Below are 24,707 nucleotides of genomic sequence, written 5' to 3' on the forward strand. Positions count from 1 at the left end.
GATCAAAGTCACAGTTGTTGTCTTCTCGCCCGAACGAAAGTGACACAGCGCTCATCGATTCGCTCGGTGCCCCCCCCCCGCCCCCCCCTGAGCCGGCGGTGGATATTCCACGTTCCCATGGCAGGGTGCAATCTGTGAACAGGGCAACCAAATAATAATTTAAATGAATATCACACAGAGCGAGTGGATGGGGTCTTGCGTTGACTCGATCGCTCGGTCGAGTCACGAGCCTGGCCACAGCCCTGCAGCCCGGCGCGATTGCAGCCACCGGTGAGACTCGCGTGGCCGATTTACAGGGTCGTTTGCAGGAAGTCACGCCATTTATTGTTCTAAGAAGTATCCACATTACGACCTGTGTGTGTACCTAAACACTTGCATTGCGTTCACAGTTATTGCTCACGGCAGTTTGCTGTGCCCAGTTTATATTTTTTTATTAAAACTAAACTATAAACAATTTTATTTATTTTGCCAGGTAAGGCCTCACTGAGCTACGTATGTAGCTCGTTTTCAGAAGCGATCTGGCCACAAATGAGAGCTGAACGAAGTGGCGTATCGTGTGAAATTTATAGCAGCCAAACACTCTAAACGCGTGATGTTGATTCTAAATGTGGAGGGAAAAACCGGAGGACCTGGATAAAAATCCACGCCACCACGGGGAGAACATGCAAACTCCAAATATACAGCAGCAGGCGTCAGGGTCTGGATCGAACCCACGACCTTCCGTATACCGGGCGAGGTAGTTAACATCTCGCCACCGTGGCGCCCGAGCAGGATCATAAAACCAAGAGGGGGGTATTCACAAACTATTAAAACTCAAGGTCAGAATACAGAGAGGGAGAGAGAAATAGTCACACCGAGTCAGGATGGGTAGGCATTGACAAAGTGAGAGGCGAAGCTACACAACGACTGAGATGGCCGTACGCACGCTGAACTTCTCTCGCACCGTGCGCAGAAAACCGTTCTAATCGGAGGTGCGGGGGAAGGACAATGAACTAAACACAAAAAGCAGTTCTCCAGAAATAACGTTTCAATCTCGATTTAAGTGCACAGTTCACAGTGGCTTCCTAATATTGGAAGGAAGAGCGTTCCAGACGGCTGCAGAAGTGCCCCTAAAGGCGCCGTGCGATGCAGTCAACGCCTTTGTTCGATGGCTAGCAGCCAAGAGCCGCTGCGAGGAACGAACAATAAACGATTTTGCGAGAGACAGAATGAGAATCTGCATTTATACTGGAGAAATCCGGTGAGCTACGAAGCTCTTTACTCTTTGGTTCTTTCGGTAAAATCACGTAGATATTAAATTAATAGATCACGACGTTTCGATCGCAACACAAGCAATCGTCATCAGGTGAGACAACCACAGCAGGAGAACTGCTGAGGCAGGAGAAAGAGCTGCTGCAACAAGAGGTTATATAGGCTTCCTGCAGTCACCAAAGCTTCAAATCAAGATACAAAGCTCTTCTTCCCACAGAAGCGGGCCACGGGCACAGAGTGACACACGGTCTTGAATAGACGGTGGAAGAGACGCAGAGATAGAGAGAGGGGCGGAGAGGAAGAGCCAGTGACTAGCCACGCGTCCTTTGGTGGCACAGGTGCCCTCTGATAAGTTTAGACGGCCACTGCGCCTGTGTTGGTGATTGCCCTGCAAGCCTGCATCGAGGCACTAAGAAGACAAGGGGGGGGGGTTGATGATTTCGCGAGGTGGGGGCGAAGGGGGGGCGTCGGGCACAAAGACCTCCCGCGTCCTCGACGAACTCGACACAGCCTCGGTCGCGGGACGCCTCGGTCACGTGGTGCCGTGTGCTTGGGCAACAGCGACGCTCTCTGCGCTCGCAGAGAGAGACGGGAGGGAAGGCGAGAGACGGGAGGGAGGGCGAGAGACGGGAGGGAGGGCGAGAGACGGAAGGGAGGAGAGAGACGGGAGAGAGACGGGAGGGAGGGCGAGAGACGGGAGGGAGGGCGAGAGACGGGAGGGAGGGCGAGAGATAGACGGGTGGGAGGGCGAGAGACGGGAGGGAGGGCGAGAGACGGGAGGGAGGGCGAGAGACGAAAGATAGACGGGAGGGAGGGCGAGAGACGGGAGGGAGGGCGAGAGACGGGAGGGAGGAGAGAGAGGGAGGGAGGGCGAGAGACGGGAGGGAGGGCGAGAGACGGGAGGGAGGAGAGAGACGGGAGGGAGGGCGAGAGACGGGAGGGAGGAGAGAGACGGGAGGGAGGGCGAGAGACGGGAGGGAGGGAGAGAGACGGGAGGGAGGAGAGGGAGAGAGGGCGAGAGACGGGAGGGAGACGGGAGGTGAAGAAGCAAGCAGTGGCGGAAAAATTCGGCGGGCGCGCCCGCGATTTTTTCGTTCTGCGCCCCGCCAGCGCCCGGCTCTGGCGCACGGTCACGCGCGACTCGTCTCGCGCGAAGCAAGCACGTGCTTTTTTAATTAAGTAAAAATTGTTGTTGTTGTGCAAGTTGCAATTTTGACCAATAGATATCCCTGCAGTAACGTACCGACGATAGCCGCGATAGTTAATAGATGGGTTACTCGTTGAGTATTAAAATAAATAAATGTGATCCCCCGTGTAGCCTTAACAGACTGTTGGGGCAAGTGCTGCTAGCGAGTAGCACCTATGAAGGCCGGCACGGCACACGAGGGGGTGGGCGGCCATCACCACGCCCAGCCGCCTTTGTCTCCCCAGTGGCGATGTTTACACACCTCACCAGGTACTCATTTACGGCTGAGTCGACATAGGGAAGGCCCATGACCGGTTAAGATAATTGTCAATGGTGTTGGTCGTGAGCGGGAATCGAACTCGGATCGCTGGGTATGTAGCGCAGTGTGCTAACCAGTGCACTACCGCTCCCCACTCACACAAAAAAACAAGATCCCCCGTATAGCCTCACACACTCACACCCACTCTGGAACGTGTTGTGTTTTTTTTTTGCGTTCGAGTCTCTCATCAGCGGTATAGACGTGTCAAACAGATGATGCTCAATTGACGCGTGGTGGTGGCACAAGCTGCCCCACTTAAGATGTGGGACACATTTGGGTAGCGAAAACAGCAACGCTTGAAGAATTCGTCACGAGCGGGCAACATTGTCTGGTTCGGGAGAGTTATTGTCGCTTTGACATCTGGGGAGTGGGGTTTAACAGGGCACCGTTGGTACAGTGCAGGATTATCCCAGTAGCAAAAGTAGCTACATATGTAGCTACATGCCACGCACTTTCAAGGGCCCCGCGCTAAATGCTTTCAAGATATAAATTCCGGTTTAGTGATTCTGCACTTGCTCTATTACTATAGTACTATACAGCCCTCAACTTTTTACGAATGACTGGGTGTTTAATGTTAGCGATTTGTCGTATTATCTTGCAGTATAGCAAATAAAAAAAAGCCAATAACTTTACTATGCAAGTAAAAAATATGTCTTTTAATATTGATGTTTTTTTTAATATCTAGGGCCACTTTATAACATATGCTACAGGCCACACACTAGCTTAATCTAACACTTGGCCTATAGCAGCAAACTTTAATAGTTACATGGGCTCACTGTAATTTGTGCTGCATAACAGATTCTTATAATTATGACATTATTAAAACGTATAATTTAAAGTGCCCCCCGTTACATGTGCGATGTCTGACGGTGGGGGGGGGGGGGGAGTAACATTGACACCTTTAAACGCAGCAAATCTAGACCCAACTAAGAGATGCCCAGTTCAAGTCGAGCTCCATCGCCGCACAACAAACATATCGTGAACGCGGCCCGTCACGCAGACTTTAGCGATGACAATTACGGCAGCACGTGGCAAAAGAGCCCTCAGTGCAAAGCCCAGAGAGAGAGAGAGAGATAAATCTCCCTGACCCGGAGCACCACTCGCTCACGGGCTGTCCCCGTGACCTCATAAATTCCCTGCGTGACGGTTCTCATGAACGCTGCGGCCTTCACCTGTAACCTTTCAACCAAATACAACAACAAAAACGCAATTACTGTACAGGTATGTCACTGTGCTCATGGGTTGGCAATGGAAATTGCACCCCATGGTGAAACGAACTAAACTAAAACTACTTGTTATTTTAGCAGGTAAGGCCCCACCGAGCTAGACAACTCTTTTTTTTTCAGCAGCGACCTGCCTATCACAAACGATAGTTCAACGAAGTGGCTAATCGCGTGGACATTTATAGCAGCCGAATACTCGAAACGCGTGATGCAGATTCTAAATGTGGAGGGAAACACCGGAGGAGCCGGAGGAAAATCCACGCGACCACGGGGAGAGAGAGAAAGACGCGCAAACTCCAAATATACAGCAGGCGTCGGGGTCGGGATCGAACCAATGACCTCCTGCATACCAGGCCAGGTAGTGAACATATCCTAGCCCCCGCGATTGTATAAACTACCGGGAGGACGTGCGGACGGACAGGAACCGTGCAGAATGAAACAAACTCAGTGACTCGCCCGCCGCACGGCGACCCCGCGTCTGCAGTGCGGGACATCGACCGCCGTGCATTGAGAACGCGCGCACGACGGCCAAGGCCGCGCTGTTGCTGCACATCATGCAACAGGGTAAACAGAGCGGAAGGTGAGGCTGAAGAGAGGCCCTCCTGCCGTGCACCTTGACCTGTGTCACAGCGCCGTCAACACGCGCCTCGCGTTCACGAACAACGCGGCGCTGGTTCCAACGCATCGCAATCCGGCCGTGTTGTCTGGCGGAGGGGGTGTGGGAGTATTTTGTTAATGAGTAACGCTTCAAGTTGAAACGAATGCATTTGTTTTTCTATAGTTAGAATGTGCCATTATGCTGCTGCTGCATTTGCCCACGGTGCACAACCATAAACAATAAACAAACGCATGTCAACGTATCCTGCCAGTAACGCTCCGGGTGCTAAAATGAGATGTATGCAACAGGCGACGTTTTGGTCCATAACCCTTCATAACTCGAAACACCGCCTGTTATATGTGCTTTCTTTTTCTGTGGGGTGGGGTCAGTGTCAGTGCCACGGTGGCGAGATGTTAACTACCTCGCCTGATATACAGCAGGTCGTAGGTTCGATCCCAACCTTGACGATATTTGGAGTTTGCATGTCTCTCTCTCTCTCTCCCCTTGGCCGCGTGGATTTTTCTCTCTGTCCTCCGGTTTCCCCCTCCACATTTAGAATCAACATCACGCGTTTAGAGAATTTGTCTGCTGCTATAAATGTCCACGTGATAAGCCACTTCGTTGAGCTATCATTTGTGATGGCCAGGTCGCTTCTGAAAAAAAGCTCCAGAGCTCAGTGGGCCTTACCAGGTGATTCTTTTTTTTTACTTTGCTTCAGTTTATATTGTATTGCTGCTGTTTAACATGACGGTATATAGAGACTTGCAGGCCGCGTTGGCTGCAGCAGCGCGCGTGCACTGCAGGCGCGTGCCCTGCAGGCATGCGCGCTGCTGCTGCTGCTGTGTTGACAGCCAATTCACAACGCAACGTGCGTTTGGGGCACATGCCAAAGCGTGCACACAACGCGCGCCCTTTGTAAAACAAACTTGCCACAGCGAGTGTCCAATTTGCACCACCAAATCTCTACTAGTAGTCTTAGATGTCAACAGGGAGTTTCCAACTTGCAACAGCGAGTCGTCAACTTGCAACAGGGAGTCTAAGACTTGCAACAGGGAGTCTAAGACTTGCAACAGCGAGTCTTCAACTTGCAACAGGGAGTCTAAAACTTGCAACAGGGAGTCTAAGACTTGCAACAGCCAGTTTTCAACTTGCAACAGGGAGTTTTCAACTTGCAACAGGGAGTCTTCAACTTGCAACAGGGAGTCTCCAACTTGCAACAGCCAGTCTTCAACTTGCAACAGGGAGTCTAAGACTTGCAACAGCGAGTCTTTAACTTGCAACAGGGAGTCTAAGATTTGCAACAGTGAGTCTTCAACTTGCAACAGGGAGTCTCCAACTTGCAACAGCGAGTTTTCAACTTGCAACAGGGAGTCTAAGACTTGCAACAGGGAGTCTCCAACTTGCAACAGGGAGTCTAAAACTTGCAACAGGGAGTCTTCAACTTGCAACAGCGAGTCTTCAACTTGCAACAGGGAGTCTAAGACTTGCAACAGGGAGTCTCCAACTTGCAACAGGGAGTCTAAGACTTGCAACAGGGAGTCTTCAACTTGCAACAGGGAGTCTAAGACTTGCAATAGCGAGTCTAAGACTTGCAACAGGGAGTCTAAAACTTGCAACAGGGAGTCTAAGACTTGCAACAGGGAGTCTAAGACTTGCAAAAAGGAGTCTAAGACTTGCAACAGGGAGTCTTCAACTTGCAACAGCGAGTCTTCAACTTGCAACAGGGAGTCTAAGACTTGCAAAAAGGAGTCTCCAACTTGCAACAGGGAGTCACCGACTTGCAACAGCGAGTCTCTGACTTGCAACAGGGAGTTTCCGACTTGCAACAGTGAGTCTTCCATTTGCAACAAGTCTCCAAACTTGCAACAGCGATCCTGAACATTTGCGGTCAAAACATAATTTTGTTCTTGATTTTAGAACTCAATCCCAGCCATTCCTAATCCACCGTTGGACGAAGGCCTCCCTCTTCTGACCATACTTCACCACGCCTGGTCAGGCGCGTGGTGGGGGCGGGGGGGGTGTGAACAAACCTGGAGATTAAAAGACACCTCGCTCGCACGCTAACCACCGCTGTGCGGTTCCGTAGCTCTCATAACCGACTGCCTCTGGTCAAGATCTCGGGACTGCTTTGAAATCATTTGGACCGCTTTCGGGTCCTCGTTGACCAAGCCGAGGGGACAAGCCCCGCGTGCGTCGGGGAGCACCCGCAGCAGCGCTGTGCGGCACACACCACGTTGTTTTTGTTGTTGCTTTTGACTAAAAACTTTCGTGACTGCAGGAATTCATGTTATTCGGACATTTCGGTAAAGTCACGTAGATAGAAAAAAATAAAGTAAATAAAAAACGACGACGTTTCGAAACTACGACGATCGAAACAGCGTAGTTTTTATTTTATTTACACTTGTTTTCTTTCTATCTACGTGACTTTACTGGAAAAAAAACAAAGAATATGAATTTCTTGTTGCTGACGAGTATCCTGCGGTGATTTATGCTCAAGAGCCATGCAAACAGCAGAGTCTCGATGCATGCATCACAGTGCGGAGGCGGGCGGCTGTCAGCTGCAGGGGAGACGAACGCCAGTTTTGTGGCTAACATCCATCATTAAATACTTGAATAAACTAAACAACCTTGTGACCGCTGCCAGACCACCTTCCCACTTGCACGAAAATACAAAGATCCCCCCTACAACCTTAACAGACTGTTGGGGAAAGTGCGGTTTGCGAGAAGCTATGAAGGCAGGCACGGCACGTGAGAGGTTTTGTACCTTGGGAAGGCCCAGAACAGGTTCAGATATTCATCAGTGGCCTTGGCTGTGAGCGGGAATCGAACTCGGGTCGCCGGGTTCACATCTCAGTGCAAACAAAGATCACCTTTAACAGACTGTTGGGGCAAGTGCTGTTTGCGAGAACGGCACACGAAGGAATGGGTGGCCAGCACCACGCCCGGCCAATTTTGTCTCCATAGTAACAATGTTTACACACACCACACCAGGTACTCATTTTTTAGGCTGAGTCGACCTAGGGGAGGCCCAGACCGGTAAAGATAACCGTCACTGCTGTTGGCCATGAGCGAACTCGTTTCGCCGGGTACGTAGCGCAGCGCGCTAACCACTACACTACCGCTTCCCAATTGCATGCGCGCGCACACACACGGGCCATGGTGGAGAGATGTTAGCTACCTCGCCTGGTATACAGCAGATCCTGGGTTCGATCCCGACCCTGACGCTTGTATATTGGGTGCTTGCGTGTCTCTCTCCCCCTGGTCACGTGGATTTTTCTCAGCCTCGTCCGGTTTTTTCCTCCACATTTAGAATCAACATCGCATGTTTAGAGTATTTGGCTGATATACATTTTCACGCGATGAGTCGCCTCGTTGAGCTATCATTTGTGATAGCCAGGTCGCTTCTATTAAAGAGCTACATAGCTCAGTGGGCCTTACCTGGTGAAATAAAAACGAGTTTTACGTTTAATTGTGAACGGGAATCGAACTTGAGTCGGCCCGGATTCTTAGCACACTGCGCTAACCGCTGCGCCACCGCTCGCTTCCCACGTGTGCATGCACGCGTGCCTAACCCGAGCAGAGTTGCCGTGGGTACGTGGGAGTGTGGAGCAGGTGTCTGTGTGTGTCTCTCCCTCTACCCGCCAGCCAGTCCCCAGTGAATCAACGGCGTCAGATTAATAAGCTGCACTTGCCAATAGGCCGCGTGTGTTTGCTCAGCGTTATGGCCCCGTTTGCACAGTACCAGTATCACCGTATGTTGAACTTCTTTCGCACCGTACGTAGCAAAACGTGATAAACGGAAGCGCAGGAGGATGGGAACAACAAACTAAGCACAAACCAGTTCCAAAGACATTAGTTTGTCAATCGAGATTATTTAAAAGTGCACAAGCTCCCAGTGGCTTCCTAATATCGGAAGGAAGAGCGTTCCAGACGGCCGCAGAAGCGCATCTGAAAGCGCCGCGCGATGCGGTGACCACCGTCTTTGTTCGATGGCTATCCAAACGCCCCTGCCACTGCTGCTGCTGCGAGGATGCCTGCCGTTCGCGTGATGGTTTTTGCTACGTGACGAGAAAAAATGCCATGCAAAGCTGTGCATTTCTACTTTGTAGTGATTCTGAGCTATATTTGGTCTCGTCCTTTTACAGATGCTATTGCTTTACATGCTTCTGTTAAAGCCTTCGTTAAAGGCGGTGGTGTAAGGTGGCACAGTATAGTTCACACTCTGCGCTATGAACCTGCTGCTGTTATGTTCCCAGCCACGGCTAACATTAGTGGTCAGTGAGATCTGAACCTCTCTAGAAACGTCTAATAAAAAAAACACACTAAAAAGTCACTCGCGGATGTATACAGTTACTGCCTTCTGGCAAAGTATTTACTGATACTCCCCCCTGCCCTTCACCAATCCACGGTGATCAGCGTGGTGAAGTATGTACGGTCAACCCCCGATAACCAATAACACAGCATGAGAAGGCCTTATCCACTTAATCGATTGACAAACAGCAGTACATGGTTATACATTCGCTCTTCGTGGAGTACTCGAGTTCACGCGAAGTTTACACGCGATATGTCTTCTGTACATTCCCCACAAGCACAAGCTGTCCTTTTTTAATCCCCCCCATGTAAAGAAGTCTCTACCGCCACTGCAAAGCTGTCGTCACCTCCCTCGCCATCACTGCCGTGTCCGCTCGTCCACGTCTCGCCGAACAGGGCCACTGCCACGCCAGGCGTGCCCACTCAATGTGCAGCGTCGCTTTAGCCCGGCGGCTCTTCATTGCAAAGCCCGTGGGCCACTGGCGGACCCTGGTGGCCTTTAGTGCGGCCCCTGACAATACACAAATGGCGAAACCCCCACCCCCCCATCATCATCGTGTTGCTGTCACAAACCCCCAATGGTTTCAAATGGTGTGGCGGCCCTGCTCACACTGATGATGCCCCAACGGCCAAAGTGTCCCCACCTTCTGGAAACGAGTGAAGGGCTCTGCTCTCGTCGCTTGCTCTACTCGGTTGATGTTCATCAGCAGCACTGCGAGGTCACAGAATGATGCCACGCGAAGTGCTTCTCTTGGTCGGGGGGTTTGTCGACAAACGGGAAAGAAACGATCGTCTTTAATTCAGAGCTAACGTCGCATTTTTGGGAGGAGAGTCGAGTTGGTCAGGTTCTATTACACTAACGTAGGCTTTCGAGACAAACATTACGATGCATAGTTTCTTCTGCGTTAGATCACAGTGTAGGTATAATGTAATGCCCATTTAAACAAAACCTAAACTATATTTTATTTTTTTACCAGGAATGGCCCACTGAGCTATGTAGCACTTTTTCAGAAGCGAGCTGACCACACACGGTAGCTCAACGAATTGGCTTATCACGTGGAATGTCTAGCAGCAGCCAAATATTCAAAACGCGTAATGTTGACTCTAAATGTGGAGGGAAAAAGCAGAGGACGCGGGGGAAATCCACGCGACCACGGGGAGAGAGAGAGAGACATGCAAACACCACATATACAGCAGCAGGCGTCAGGGTCGGGATTGAATCCACGACCTCCTGTACACCAGGCGAGGTGGTTAACATCTCGCCCCCGTGATGCCCCTAACATCAGTGGCGATATTACTCCAACAACACCGGCCCTCCCCCCGCTGTCCACTTCACCAACCCGCAATTACCAACCTGGTTAAGTATGGTTGAATAGCCCCCCACTCCACCCACACGCGAAACCGTGTGGGTAGGAGGCCTTCATTCAGCCGCTGTGTTGACAAGGGGGCCGCGCATTACCGGCGTGCCTGCGTGCGTGTGTTGAAGCCTGTGCGGACACGTGCGTAAATTAGTAATTAAAGCAAATCCCCAACGAGCCACTCGAGTTTAAACGAACCCCCATCCCCACGCGCGTACGCAGGGCTGGCCACAAGGGTGGACCCCCCCCCCCCGACGCCTTCATATGAAACCTTTTGGGTGCACCTTAACTTGAAGCTGATTTATACATTGACTCGTTGGGTACACCTTGACTTTCGGGCCTGATTCATTGGGTACACTTTGACTTTAAGGTCTGAATTTAGATTGACGCGTTGAGTCCACCTTGACCTTAGGCTCCGATTAATTGGGTGCACCTTCACTTTCATTGGGTGCACATTGACTTTGAGCCCTGATTCTACATTGAATCTCGTTGGGTACATCTTGACTTTTGCCCCCTACTTAAGTTGGGTGCACCTTGACTTTAGGCTCCGACTTTACACACCGGACTTATTACATCTGACACCATGACGTCGCAGCGCCACCCGAGCAAGGCCTCTGCTTGTAGGCTGCAATAATATCGGCGCATCGACGCGTGCGCTGGCTGCTGAGTCAGAGATCCGCACTGCGGTCACGTCCTCATCGCATAAAGCACGCGAGCAGCAGCCGCAACTCGTGAAACTGTCACTGGCAGAAAGGGGGGGCGGGGGGGGATTGGTGGAGGTGGGAGGGATTTTGGGGGGTGGTGGGGAGGTGGTGGGGGGAGGGCGCTCGTGCTGAGCGGAAGGGGGTGGGAGTGTTATTTGGGGAGCGGTGGCGCAGCGGTTAGCGCTACGCTGCACTACGAACGCGGCGACCAGAGTTCGATTCTCGCTCACGGCCACCAACACCGGTAACGATTATCTGAATCGGTCCTATGCCTCCCCTAGGTCGACTCAGTCTCAATTGAGCACCGAATGGAATGTGGGAAAAAAACCCATTGCCGCTGAAGAGACAGAGGCGTAGTTGCTGGCCACCCACCCCCTTCGTGTTTTCGTGCTGGCCTTCATAGGTGGTACCCGCTAACAGCACTTGCCCCAACAGTCTGTGAAGGCTATACTGGGAAGATCTTTGTCTTTGTGACGTGGATGAGACGACCGGAGGGTGTAAGGGTGGGGGTACGTGTGAGCTGGAGAGATATCAGCCCCCAGCAAAGGAGTCTGCCTGACAAGGGACTGACAACCCAGCCCACAGATCAACAACAGCACCTCCCTCCTCTCCCTCCACCTACTGCTGCACCACCACCACCACCAGTCACCCCCACGCGGACTCATTAACCTGTCACCGGGGAGATTCTTCATTGCAAGAGGGGGCGGCGGGCACGTGTGGACGAGGCACGTGTTGTTGTTATTGTTACTGTTGTTGTTGCCGAACATACGGGCAAAAAAAAACCCCGTCAAAATTTCAAGAGCCGCAATGCACTGTGGTTGTGAGTGCGCAGACGGTGGAGGTCCCTTCATAAATTACGTCACGAAGCAGTCTCCCGAAAGAGCCGCCGCATGTTGCCGACGGCCCCCTGGCACAGACTCACGGTGGCTTGACCATCAGAGGCGAGTCGTGGCAGAGCGTGACCCCTACTAAGCGTGACCCCTACCGAGCGTGACCCCTACTAAGCGTGACCCCTACAGAACGTGACCCCTACGGAGCATGACCCCTACTAAGCGTGACCCCTACCGAACGTGACCCCTACGGAGCATGACCCCTACTAAGCGTGACCCCTACCGAACGTGACCCCTACCGAGCGTGACCCCTACCGATCGTGACCCCTACGGAGCATGACCCCTACTGAGCGTGACCCCTACCAAGCGAACCGCGACATTTACTTCACAAATCCTACTCGGAAAGCCAAGCCCCGAGAACAAACAACAATGCCTCCTCCTCCCCCCTCACTCGGCCCGCAGTCCAGACCCGCATGGGGACTGACTGTGTTATAAGACAGCTTAATGATGTCCTTTACAATCAATCATTCATTACTGACATAAACAAGATTTACAAAACTAATTTCTTTAAAACTGCTTTTTGTGTCACCGCATCGCGCGCTTTCAGATGCACTTGTTATTTAGTTTGAAATCTCATATCTTCTCGAGTTTCGTTTGTTGTCCTTCCCTCGCAACTGCAATTAACACGGTTGGCTACTTACGGTGCGAAGTAAGTCCAACATACATAACCATTTAAATTAAAATTCCAACTGACACAATGCTGGCTGTGCAGCCTGCTCCTCTGAGTACATGCAGGGCAACAGGCTCTGTGGTAGTGGCCCTCAGCAGCTCCAGGCTCACTGCTGACCAAAGCAAGAGTTCTGTCATCCAATTATCTGACAACACAACCCACAGTGGCAGGCTGTTAACTACCTCGCCTGGTATACAGGAGTTCGTGGGTTCTATCCCGACCCTGACGCCAGCTGTGTATTTGGAGTTTGCGTCTCTCTCTCCGTGGTCACGTGAGATCACGGGGATTGTTCTCCGGCTTTCCCCTCCACATTTAGAATCAACATCACGTGTTTAGAGTATTTGCCTGCGATACATTTCCACGTGATCACAAGCCACGTCATTGAGCTGTCAGTTGTGGCCAGGTCGCTTCTGAAAAATAACTACATCGCTCAGTGGGGCCTTACCTGGTAAAATAAATAAAATTGGTCATAGTTTTAATAGTTTGTCGTATTTATTTGTGGCATCTACCCGTAACTCGCTGCCTTTGAGTGAGATGCTCTTTGGTATTTTTGATATCAAATTCTCGCTGTTGGCTTTGCGGCAAACGATTCACGCTGGCACGGTTATTCTTACCTCCCGAATTGTTGTTCTCTCTCCGTCTTGGATGTTGCCCCCATGGTGTTTGACGAAGCGTCAAGCGAAAACATCGCATTTTAATACTGCCGTGAAAATGCAATCAATGACGTACTGTGTGCATAAGCAACGATTAAGTTGGTAAAAAAAATCAACAACCATAAAAGAGGTTTTTGGGTTGGTTCGCGTAAATATAAATGCGATTTGATTTAAAACTTTCGTGACTGCAGGGATTCATATTCTTGGTTATTTCGGTAAAGTCACGTAAAGTCACGTAGAAGGGAAACAATAAAATAATAAAAATATAAAACAATATATTTTTATTATTTTATTGTTTCCCTTCTACGTGACTTCACCGAAAGAACCAAGAATATAAATCCGTCGTTAAACCCGCCGCCAGCCGACACAGCCAATTAATAGTGTTTGTCACGTAAACAAACTATGGCAATTAGTTACTAGTTCAGCACACCGGTGCGTTGAACTGGCATCACCAGGCAGACAGCTACAAACCTGGCTGTTGTTAGCCTGATGGTGCTTGTTGCAATTACTGGCGAAACGTCGTACTCGAATTGTAAATGTTGTGGGTTTACTCTCCAACACACCAGTGTGCTGTTTCCGTGACAAACCTTACCAATTGGCTGTGTCGAGTGGTGGCGGGATTAACGACACATTTATATATTTACGCGATCTAACCCCCAAAAAACCTCTATTATGGATAATAATGGTCGCGAAAGCCAACTGCGTGTTAAACTGAAAACAACAACATAATTCAGTGAACAGCCCTTTTTGTCAATGAGGATCTCCCCTATAGGCTAAAGCGGTTTTGGAGGTTATTTGGCCATACATGGAGTTATTTGGCCATACTTCCCCACACTGGCCACCGCGGGTTGGTCAACGCAGGGAGCATAGACGACGGAGCACAGCATTTCAACAATGGCGATGTCTGCACTATCTATGGTACCTTTGGCAAAATCAACGTATGAAAAATAAGAATAGGTTTTAGATACAACTGCTCTCATTGCCCTGCTACTTGTGTTGTATTTGTACTGGTCGTCTGTTGGGCGTTCTCTGGTCTCACACTGGTTGAGGCTAGGCTGTAAAGAAGGATGCCTCTGGTGTTGTAGGCCAATCAGTTTCAAAAACAATGCCCATGTATTATCAGAGCGTGCTTGTTTGCATCTTTTGCCACAAGTACGTGTGGTTAATGCAGACTTGATTCCTTGCAAAAGATAGTTGGTGTTTAAACATCTGAACACCTGTTTTATTGCCAGAAAGGGTTATGATTTTATTATGATTTTCGCAGTGAATTCAAATACGATGCAAACAAAACCCACAAGGATTGACAGTAATAGAAACACACTCACATGTTAATGTCGACATTGATATTCAATGTAACATTGCGTTACCGCGGAAGAATTCACGTAGAGATGCACGTTCAACCGCGGACTTTATCGTTAACCGAGCAGAGCACTTGGATGCCTTGCAGAAAGAGCATCAGGTCAGACTCGATCCATCGCTGGCACAGCGCAGCGGCCTCCCAGCGTACGTCCAGAAAGCACAAAGCTCCACACCGCTGGCTGGGGACTCCCAGCAGGGGCACGCAGTGGCCTTTGTTGTGCACGAGTTCTATAGACAAATCTTGCGCGTCAAGCCCCCTGCTGCCGTCCAATTTTGATCTTCTCACGCAATGAACCCTCGATTTGTTGTTTTTTATTTTCGTTTTGTTTTTTCTTTTTCCTCTGGAGGAGGGGAAGACGGGAAAGGGGGAAGCGTTTGTGAACACAAAAGAGAATTTAAGAGGGAGGAACAGAGAGAAGAGAGGCTGGCACCGAGTGAATTCATTCAGCGAATCTATTCATGGCGGGGGGGGGGGGGGAGGTCGGACTTTACGGGTGCTGTGTATGCAAGCGTTCTCATCTTTTTCTTTGGAAGCCTCTCATTGGTCAAGGATGACTTCCCTTCCACTGGAGTTCTGTGTGTTCTGAGATTAATGAAGAACTCAATGCGAAATCCACATATTCTGCCGCAGGTGGGACAGCAGCTGCTAGGGAAGGGATGGGTGGGTGGGAGGGAGGGTGGGTTGAGTGGGTGGGTGCATGGGTGGGTGGGAAGGTGGGTTGGTTGAGGGGTGGGAGGGTGGGTGGGTGGGTGGTTTGAGTAGGTAGGTGGGTTGAGTGGGTGGATGGGTGTGATGGTGGGTTGAGTGGGTGGGAGGTTGGGAGGGTGGGTGGGTTGAGTGGGTGGATTGGTGGGTGGGAGGGTGGGTTGAGTGGGTGGGTGGTTGGGAGGGTGGGTGGGTTGAGTGGGTGGGTGGTTGGGAGGGTGGGTGGGTTGAGTGGGTGGATGGGTGGGTGGGAGGGTGGGTTGAGTGGGTGGGATGGAGAGTGGGTGGGTTGAGTGGGTGGATGGGTCGGTGGGAGGGTGGGTTGAATGGGTGGGTGGTTGGGAGGGTGGGTGGGTTGAGTGGGTGGATGGGTGGGTGGGAGGGTGGGTTGAGTGGGTGGGTGGTTGGGAGGGTGGGTGGGTTGAGTGGGTGGGTGGGATGGAGGGTGGGTTGAGTGGGTGGGTTGGTTGGGAGGGTGAGTTGAGTGGGTGGGTGGGATGGAGGGTGGGTTGAGTGGGTGGGTGGTTGGGAGGGTGGGTGGGTTGAGTGGGTGGGATGGAGGGTGGGTGGGTTGAGTGGGTGGGTGGTTGGGAGGGTGGGTGGGTTGAGTGGGTGGGTGGGATGGAGGGTGGGTGGGTTGAGTGGGTGGGTGGGATGGAGGGTGGGTGGGTTGAGTGTGTGGGTGGGATGCAGGGTGGGTTGAGTGGGTGGGTGGTTGGGAGGGTGGGTTGAGTGGGTGGGAGGGTGGGTGGGTTGAGTGGGTGGGTGGGATGTAGGGTGGGTTGAGTGTGTGGGTGGGATGCAGGGTGGGTTGAGTGGGTGGGTGGTTGGGAGGGTGGGTGGGTTGAGTGGGTGGGTGGGTGGGAGGGTGGGTTGAGTGGGTGGGTGGTTGGGAGGGTGGGTGGGTTGAGTGGGTGGGTGGGATGGAGGGTGGGTGGGTTGAGTGGGTGGGTAGGATGGAGGGTGGGTGGGTTGAGTGGGTGGGTGGGATGCAGGGTGGGTTGAGTGGGTGGGTGGGATGCAGGGTGGGTTGAGTGGGTGGGTGGTTGGGAGGGTGGGTGGGTTGAGTGGGTGGGTGGGATGCAGGGTGGGTTGAGTGTGTGGGTGGGATGCAGGGTGGGTTGAGTGGGTGGGTGGTTGGGAGGGTGGGTGGGTTGAGTGGGTGGGTGGGTGGGAGGGTGGGTTGAGTGGGTGGGTGGTTGGGAGGGTGGGTGGGTTGAGTGGGTGGGTGGGTTGAGCTGCAGGGCGCTCCTTTCGCTGCACCCGTTTGGCTTCCTCGTGCGCGAGCCGGCGTGACTCAAGATGCACGATGCCAGCCCCCAACGCTTCTCCTCCAGTCCGTGCGATCTTGAGCTGGGGACTCGCACGAGTTGGTGTCAATGTCACATTTTATTTTCATGAAACGAGGCTACAAGAACGTCCTTGAATCGTTTCTTCTGTCCTCCTGGGGACCTCTGACCACGGTTGGGGTTCAGAGTGAATGCACAGTGCTAGGGAGGAAGGTTCAATCGTCACAATGTACATGGAGCATAGCAATTGGCAGAGGAAAGTCTGACAGCGATTTAGCCTGGCTGTTTGCAGCTGGATGGTGTGTCCGCTTGCACACTTTCCCCCCTTGTCCGCTTGCCCAATAACGGTGCCTGTGGGACAGGCCCCACAGGCACCTTGAGTGTGGCACAGGCACCTCCAAAGCCTATAAGGCCAAAGATCCCAGTATAGGCTGAACAGACTGTTGTTGCAAGTGCTGTTAGCGAGCACCTATGAAGGCCGGCACGGCACACGAGGGGGTGGGTGGCCAACACCACGCCCGACCGCCTTTGTCTTCCCAGCAGCGATGCTTATACACCGCACCAGGTGCTCATTTCGAGGCTGAGTCGATCTTGGGGAGACTCAGGACCGGTTCAGATAATAGCCACGGGTGTTGGCCGTGAGCGAGAGTCGAACTCGGATCCCCGGGTTCGTCGCGCCACGCGCTACCCGCTACACTACCACTTTGGGCACAGAGAGTGCTTTCTTCCTTTGATCAATTCTTCATTCTACATTTCAAGAACAAAGACTAAATCGACCAAAAATGCTTTACTAAACGTAACTTCGAAATGAATCCCGTTCACAGATGCAATGTCATTGGTGGGCAGCATCTCAAGCCGTTTCAAGTAGCCCCTGGTGTTCCATGGGAATCCTCTTCTTCTTCTTCTTCACCGCCTCCTTCCCATTGGTCTCGTCAATGTCAACGAACCCTGCCCAAACAAAAATTGCGGTGGGCAGCGCTCAGAGTCGTTGGTTGCTAATTTCATATTCCCCTGCGTCGACCGACTCACACGAAGGCGCGTCCGTGTGCTGACCTCCGTTAACCGGTTCAAACGAGCAGTGGCAACGCCACGGTCACGTGGCCAAGGCCAGTCCAGGCCGCGAGTGTGGAGCCGATACCTAGCGGGGTGGGTGGGAGTGATGGCCCTAAAAAGCCAGCGGATGGTGATGACACATTCACATTACCTGGTGATTACACATTCCCACGGCTGATCAGTCGAGGTGCATTGTGAGGTCCATGACAGCAGCACTGGACCGTGCGGTGTGAGAAACAGCGCGGGGAAGCCTTCATCCAGCAGTGGATAGACAATGACCGACGATGATGTTGAGCTGCCAGCCAATCTGTATGACAATCAACCCGATGCACGACTGCAGTGGTTCTTCACCTGGGGTGCGAGACTTGGGCAGATTCATTTTGAGAAGGTAAATCATCGAACACACAAATTAAGCAGGGGCACGTAGTACAACTGCTTTGTTTCACCAAACCTATGTCTTTATTAACATTCTTTTTTTACGGATTGAGAACCAAAGGGGTGCCGTGAAGGTTATGCGATCTACTGCACTACTGTCCTCTGCGTACGCTCACGCCACGCTCGCCGCCGTGGCGCGATTGTCACCGCTACACAGCGAGCGCCAGTGGCCATGCCCGCCCACGCGAGTCTATAATTACGCGCGAGCCGGCTCGAGGATTATAAATAGCCGTGACGGGAAGCCGCGTTCGTCTCCGCGTGCGGCTCCGGACACAGACCCCCAGCTGTCCTACTGGGCAGGGCCCCCGCACCGGACTCGGGTTCCGCGGGCACTTCCGACTTGGTGGGAATCCTCGCGCGCACGCGCACGCACGGGTGCGCGCGCGTGTATGTGCGCGAGTCTGCGCGTGCGTGGGGAGCGGTGGCGCAGCAGTTAGCGCGGTAACTGCTACGAACCCCGGCGTCCCCCCGTTGGATTCCCGCTCACGGCCACCAACACACCAGTGACGATTATCTGAACCGGTGCTGGGTCTCCCCAAGATCAATCAGCCTCATATGAGTACCTGGTGCGGTGTGTAAAAATCATCGTCACTGGGGAGACAAAGGCGGCTGGGCACGGTGTTGGCCACCCACCCCCTCGTGTGCCTTGCCGGCCTTCATAAGGTGGTGTTCGTTAACAGCACTTGCCCCAAATAGCCTGTTAAGGCTACACGGGGGATCTTTGTCTTGTGCGTGGGCCTGCGTGTGTGCGAGCGGTGCTGCAGTGGGCGGCTTTGTGACTGCGCTCGTCAAGGGCATGGGGGTTGGGGGGGGGGCAAAAGGGGGAACTTTCCCCCGGGGGGCCTTAACACCAAAAAAGGGCCCCCCACCGCCCCCCCTCCCCCCGCAAAGTGCCATCCGGCCCCGTGCCTATCAGGAGCTTCTGGCCTGGTGGATGTCGAGGGTTGACCGGACGACCCCACTACCCCTCCATCCTCCCAAAAAAACACACATTGAAGCATGACTCGGGACGCATCCGCCAATATTTGTACACGCAAAAAAAGAATCACGCAAGTTGTTTTGCACGCCTGCCTTTCTCCCCATTCGGCAAGGTGACAGCGAGACACTTTGAGTGTGCTGACGACGGGAACATTTAAATACACCGCAAGCATCACACTCCACGCTGGAGGAAAACTGCCGCCCCCCCCCCCCCCGGTTCTGACAACAACTTTGAATGTTCTTCCGGATGGGTTCCGTTGTTATGATTGCATGTTCTTGCGAGGCAACGGCCAGTGCAGTTTGTCGTGCGCAACAACCATGTCACCTTGAAGCGCCAGATGTTTCAATATCACCTATATTGGGGGGTATTTAGTCTTGGAAGCAGTGAGAAAAAGTTCGAGAAAGAGGGCTGGAGAAGGATAAAAGGGGAGAAGCACGAGGAGAAGGGACGAGCTTCAAGAGCAGGAGGAAGCCGGGCCTAGGGTGGTTGTTGTGTGTCAATAATAAATAGGCTCCCAGTCACACAGTTGTCGATGTCGTTACATTTCTTCTAGAATTGGCAGCCATCTTGGCCGCCATTTTATACTCTGAGCTTCGCTTTGAACATTCGCTTTGGCAACAGTAACGCTCGTGGTCAACGGGGGAGCTTTAAATTACCATGGAAATATGAACCTACTGACCGCTTGCTACATGATTTGCCTCTTGCATCACGTTGGTTTCTGTTAAAAATGCTGTCCGGATCAAAATAGGCTCAGTGTACATCGGCCAATAGCCGAGTAGTTGCATAGACTTAATACAATAATAGTTACGGTACAACTCAGAATCAGATGTATTCATACTGGAGAAATCCTATGAGCTATAAAGCTCCTTTTCACAGATGTCCAGTCGGGGCAGGTAGAACGTTTTAACAACAAACACTACAAAAACAACACGTGATAGCCGTGCAAAGTACAAGAAAGGAAAACAAAGAACACAAAAACATAAAAAATAAACTAAACCATCCCCATCCTACCAGGCAAATCGCACTGAGGTATTAACTTATTAGTTCAACAAAGTGGCTTGTCCCCATGTGAAATTGTAACTCTGCAGTGGAGGGGACGACAATAACCACCGGGAACCATTCGCGAGTAAAAGCGCCAACTTTCACTCCAACACAATGCGACATCCTGGGACGCGACACGAGGATGAATACAGGTCTTGCGATTGAAACGGCTTGAAACTTTAACGTGAACTTTGTATGGAATAACTGAGTTTTTTTTATTTTCCGAGGTTCACTCACCCTTGAACCACTGTTTGCGGATGAAAAACATCAAAAATGGGGAGAGAAATATTTGTGTGACATCTACAAAGAACTATAGGAACATAGAACTAGAGAGACACAATTTGAACTTATATGTTTTATTTATTTATATAAGAGGTGTCACGGTGGTGAGATGTTTTCTGCTTCACCTGGTACGCAGGAGGTCGGTGGTTCGACCCTCTGGGTCCTCCGGTTTCCCCTCTACATTGAGAAACGTGCATTGAGATAATTTAGATTATTGTGGTGCTATCAATGTCCAAATGATGGGCCACTTTGTTGAGCTACCATTTTTGGCCAAGTTGCTTCTGAAAAATAAGTTCATACCTCAGTAGGCTTTGCCTGCTAGGATGGGATGGTTTAGTTTTATTTGGATGTGTGTGGGTGATTTGTATACCTTTCTTGTACTTAGCACTACTATCACGTGATGTTTACTGTTCGTTGTTGTAACATTCTTACCCGCCACTACTGGAAATCTGTGAAACGGCGCTTCATAGCTAATCGGATTTCTCCAGTATGAATACATATTCTGAATTACTGGAATACTGTATGCATTTTTGTCGCTAATTAATGAAGGGCCAGCACAAAACGTATAATTTTGACTTAAAACTTTCGTGACTGCAGGAATTCATATTCTATGGTTCTTTCGGTAAAATCACGAAGATAGAACAAACAATAAAAAATAAAGTGATTAAAAATTTCACAACGTTTCGATCGCAACACAAGCGGTCGTCATCAGGAACATGATGACGACCGCTTGTGTTGTGACGACCGCTTGTGTTGCGATCGAAACGTCGTGATATTTTTCATTGACAAATGTTTTCTTTAATTTTAGTTAATGGTGCTTACCAGTTAATTTGTTGGATGAATACGAGTACTGTACTATAACAAGGGTAATCGTGTGACTTGCTTAACATTATCATTGGTCAAGTCAGTAAAATTAAAAGGATTATAACGCACAAGACAAAGGCCCCCGTATAGCCTTAACAGGCTGTTGGGGCAGGTGCTGTTAGAGAACACCTATGAAGGCCGGTACAGCACACGAGGTGGTGGGTGGCAAGCGCCAAGCCCGGCCGCGTTTGTCACTCTAGCGGCGGTGTGTACTAATCACACTAGGTACTCACGTAAGGGGCCGTCCATAAATGACGTCACGTACCTAGGGTGGGGGGGGGGGTCAGACATTTGTGATGATGTGTGACGAAGGGGGGGGGGGGTGTTGAGAAATGTGACGTCACATCATAATGCGCAACTTTAAATAAATATAGACAACACGTTCTACTGAATTAAATAGACTTTTTAATAAATGTTTTCTCCTACAACATCAGAGTGCAGCGCCACATTAAATACGCACTACAATGACAATAGTTTAAAGCGATTTGAAGCATGTTTTATCTTTTTTTGGGGGGGTGGGGCAAGGCTTTGTGACGTCATATTTGAGGGGGGGGGGTCTGACTTTTTTGTGACGCCGTGTGACTGGAGGTTAGGGGGGGTCAAAAATCGTCCAAAATCCCGTGACGTCATTTATGGACGGCCCCTAAGGCAGAATCAACGTAAGGAAAGCCCCGGAGTGAATCAGAGAATTTTCCGGGACCCCCGGAAGGTGCTGATGCCACCACCAAATTGGGCCTCATGAAACAATTTGTCAGAGCTGTAGATAAGGAGTCGGCAGCCTTCAAGTACCTTCAAGACTTCTTCCCTAAGCTGTCTGAGGCAAAGGTCAAAGCCGGTGTCTTCGTCGAACCACAGACAAAGAAGATCCTGGAGTGCAATTAATTCACCATGAAGCTCACTAGTAAGGAGAAAGCGGCTTGGAACAGCTTTGTCGCAGTAGTTCGTGGCTTCCTGGGCAATCACAAGGTCGAAAACGATGTGGAGCTGGTTGAGACTCTGGTGAAGAACTACGGCGCAATGGGCTGTAGGATGTCCCTCAAAGTCCATATCCTTGATGCTCATCTTGATAAATTCAAGGAGAACATGGGAGCGTACTCGGAGGAGCAAGGCGAGCGCTTCCAACAGGATATACTGGACTTTGAACGCCGCTACCAAGGACAGTATAACAAGAACATGATGGGAGACTACATTTGGGGCTGATTCGTGAAAGTGATTTACTGTATAATCGTAAATCTCGAAAAACAATTAACTTCTAAATCTTTTGTAGTCATTTTTGTATTACTTTAGTATGAATACATGTAAATTTGTATTCATATGTTGTTTTTTCCTGACTTTATGTGAACCAAAAGACACAAATTCGCCCGTTTTCTCATTGAAAATAGGGAAATTAAAAAAAATATATATCACTGTCCTGGTCACAAAAGCAAAGTTTGTGGGGAATAATATCTATTTTCGATACTTTTTAGGCATAAGCAAGCAATTACGAAATAACACTTACTACCCAGGGACAAAAATTGTGATAGTGTTATCGTCACCGGTGTTGGCTGTGAGCGGGAATCGAACTCGGGTCGCCAGGCTCGTAGCTCAGCGCGCTAACCACTGCACCACCGCTCCCCACGCACGCACATACACACGCCCATTTCTATCCGCAGCTCCCCCATGCTGAGCAGCAGTCGTGTGCATCGGAGTCCTGAGCTTGTGGTCAAAATTCCAAGGGTCAAACGCCAAAGCACAGCATCTGGGTGCTCAAGTCATCCTGGCAGTACTCATCTCTACATTGGCAGTCTCGAGACGGTGGTGGAAATTCCACATTCTTTTGCTAGAGGCCAGTCTCTACTTCGCTGACTTAAACTAAACTATTGAAATTTTTTTTTTATTTTACCAGGTAAAGCCCACTGAGCTATATAGCTATTTTTCAGAAGCAACCTCGCCACAAGTGATAGCCCAACGAAGTGGCTTATCACGTGGAAATATAAAATACTCTAAACGTGTGTTGATTCTAAATTTGGAGGGAAAAACCGGAGGACCCGGAAAAAATTCCACGGGACTACGCGTGGACATGCAAACTCCAAATATACAGGCGTCAGGGTCGGGATCGAACCCACGACATTCTGTATACCAGGCGAGGTAGTTAACATCTCCTAGCCACCGTAGCACCTACCAAGCGGCAATACATGTTTATGGTGTACGCATAAACATGTATTGCGCGTACGTTAAAGTTAACACACTGCATCTTGGGTTTACACTCGCAGCCCCATTGGCAACACCACTGCTGGATTCAAGGCCTCCCCACGTCGTGTTGATCAGGGGAGTTTGAGATCTGACTATACTTCACCACTCCGGGTCGTGTTTATAGCTCTGCGACGACTTGCATTCACATTCGTAGATGCATGCAGGGCACATCCACGCGCGTGCACCTAGAGGGCCGCCTCCAACAATGCGACCACTAACATATCAATGGAGACGGGCTCTCATTTAGCTATTTATTTATTCCTGCGACTCATTGTTTATTCATTCGTTCCATTCTCCGTGGGTGGGGGGGGGGCTGCCAAGCAGGACAACGGGCTCCACCGGAACAAAAGCCGCCGCTCTCCAAGAACCGAGGGAGAAGGCGGATTGAGATTTTGGATCAACCTGGGGGGGGGGCTCTCAGCGCCGCCGCCGCGCAGCGCTGCCCATTGAGGGCGAGGCGAGCCGCGCTCCGCGTTGTTGTTTTTTGTTTCTGAGCCCCTTTTAGACGGAACATTCTCGCCTTTACTCCTGCTGAATGAAAATTAGCGCGAGCTTTGTCTTGATGTATGCCGGCCGATCCAAACGTGTTATCGCACGCGCGCAAACGAACACGACTGCTGTGCGTATGTTTGTTGAACTTCTTTCGCACCGTACCGAGACCACCGTGCTAATCGTGTAGTTAGGTTTGTGTAGAACAGAAGTGTCGATATATGTGATTACATAATCATTATATTCATCGAGACAGATTTCATTTAACCAAATGTATGGACAAAAGTGAGATGGAATTTACACAAGAGCTTTACAGCTCATCGGATTCCTCCAGAATAACTCATGATTTAGATTCTGAAAAATAGCAACGCACGAAGTGCAGATAATGCGCCAATAGAAATACTCAATCTCACAGAGATGTGATCAGTCAAAGAACGCTCGCGCCGGGTGGGATTCGCGGGTGGCAGCAAGGGGCGAGGAGCGCACCTCCGAGGCCGCCGTTGCAAGAGAGAAGCCCTCGGGGCGGACAGTTAAGAGCCACGGTGAGCGCACATCCTGGAGGTAGTCGCAGCTGCATGCCGACCGCGCAGCGGCTGTGTATGTGGGGGGTGGTCTGGTGGAGGGGAGCACGCGTTGGTGCGGAGTGATTGGCGGTGGTGGTGGTGGCTTCAACGACTTTGGGCCACAATGGCATCTTGAGCTTTTAAGAAAATGAGAATCTGTATTTATAGCGGAGGAGGAATCCGATGAGCTATGAAGCTCTTTTTTCACAGACGTCCATAGTAGGGGCATGTGAGAAAGTTACAACAAAAAAA

This window comes from Petromyzon marinus, chromosome 28, assembly GCF_048934315.1.
Source record: "Petromyzon marinus isolate PM22_M1 ecotype Great Lakes invasive population chromosome 28, UKy_Petmar_22M1.pri1.0, whole genome shotgun sequence".
NCBI lineage: Eukaryota > Metazoa > Chordata > Hyperoartia > Petromyzontiformes > Petromyzontidae > Petromyzon > Petromyzon marinus.